The sequence below is a fragment of the Haliaeetus leucocephalus genome, unplaced genomic scaffold (genome assembly GCF_000737465.1).
Source record: "Haliaeetus leucocephalus isolate CR32 unplaced genomic scaffold, Haliaeetus_leucocephalus-4.0 Scaffold110, whole genome shotgun sequence".
NCBI classification, from domain to species: Eukaryota; Metazoa; Chordata; class Aves; order Accipitriformes; family Accipitridae; genus Haliaeetus; species Haliaeetus leucocephalus.
This window is the reverse complement of record NW_010972546.1, coordinates 980,260-982,232: the sequence shown is the minus strand read 5'-3', so window position 1 is coordinate 982,232 and position 1,973 is coordinate 980,260.

The window sequence follows — 1,973 nt, the reverse complement described above, 5'->3', positions numbered from 1 at the left end:
TTGAGCGGAGACCAAACTAAAGAAAAGCCACAACCTTCAAGCTCAGCCACATCATTTCCAGTTAAATTCACAATCCATGAGAGAATGCACCTCTGGATTTAAGAGAAACACACATGCAGCAGTAGGAACATTACCTCCCTGCTGAAAAAAGAGAACCTGAGGTAAGAAATCCCGTCATGCAGACAGGAATTTTGTAATGTGAAGGTGGACACAACTTCTGAACTCTTTAGATCAGATAAACACTCATGGAGTCAGAGCAGGGATTTAACGTTCTTCTTCCTTTTGTAGAAAGGCGAGAAAACATTGTCCCAAGTGCTGCAGGACTCCCAGCTTTCCAGTGGCCCCCCAACAATGCCCCCTCTCCCTCTTCACGAGCAAACCCAGGCCCCTACAGCACCTTCCTCTGTCAGCCTTCATCCCTAGGGACAGAGTGACTGCATCTGGGGGCATTTCCCCCAGCAGCCCCACGCTCAGGAGCTGCCTGCCAGCACTCGCAGGCCCTTCACCTGGTTATTTCTGCATTTCACTGGCATTGGGCAGTGGGGTTAGAGCAGCCACATCTGTTTCTCATCGTTTTCACTACCAGGTTCTCAAGCACTAATAGGAAAGTGTGCCTGGGTCACAAACCCTATGGGGACCGTTGACTCCAAACATACCCATCGCAAACACCTTCCTCTCTCAAATGCACAAGGGATTTTTGCTGGTTTTTTTTCTAAAGTTAATAAAATCTTTCACAGATAGAGCCTGTAATTATTCAGCCAGAAAGCCCTTTTATACTTTGATCTCTCGGTTTTATAGGGACAACATATGAGCTTGCCGCTTCCAAACTGATCAACCCAATGCCAAGAGCACTGCCCCACCTCTGGGATCCTCACACTCAGCCCCCCGTCTCCAATGCTCCCCACCCAAACTCAGGCCACTTTCCAGTCCCTGCCATCTCCTCCATGCCACGTGGGAGTGGGTCAGCTTCACAGCACAACCCTGAGCCAAACCCTGCTGCCACCCTCTCGGCCAGCCCCTGCACTCCCGGGGCAGTTCCCCATCTGCCACTTCCTCGACAAAGCTTCACCACCTCCTTGTCCAGAGATACAAATCCCATTTTGGCTCCATCACCTTCCCTTTCCAGAAGTCCTACTCTTCCCCCAAATGCTTTGCAACTCGCATTCCAAGTGCAGCTCGACTTCCCCAGCTCCGAAACCTCCTCTCTTGATGAAGGAGCCGGAGAAAGCCAGCTCTGCTGGGGAGCTGTCCCGACACCCAGCCCGAGCTGCAGGTGAGCAGGGACTCGACCCAAACACAGCTCCTGCTGCATCTCCCCCCTCCCCTTCCCCAGCACATCCCTGCTTCCAGCCTGCCAGCCACAACCTCCCTTTTCCTCCACGTCCTGCCAGCCCCGCACTGAGGTCTCTGCAGGAGAGCTCTCCCCCAGCCCCAAGGCCCCACGTTCCCCCAGCTCGCTCCCCAACAGCTCTCCTCCCCCTGACCCCCCGGGATCGGCTGCCGTCCCACTCCCTGCCCTCCTACAGCCTGCTGAGCCACTTCCCGCTCATTCTCCCCGCCAAAAGTTGATACTCATCCCCTCCTTGCTCTCACAGCGGCCGAGCCTGAATCCCCCTCCTTCCCCAGCCTCCCCCTTTCCCTGAAGCTCTCCCCCCAGGGAACACCTCCCTTCCCTTCCCCTCACCCCAGGGGCTCCACCAATGTTTTTTTAAAGCACCGTCCCATCCCAATGCCACCTTGCTCCCCCCCCAGCAGGGACCCTGCTCCAGCCTCTCCCCTCCCACCAGACAATTCCACCCCACAGCCCCTGCCTCAGCCCAGCACAATCCCCCTCCCCATTTCCCCAGACCCCCTGCAGCAGCCCCTTGTTCTCTCCTCAGGCACCAGCCCCCTCCCAGCACCCCAAGGCACATCTTTCGCCTCTGTCCAAAGGCACCCCCCGCACCTCCCCCCCCCCCCGACCCCCCCCCCCC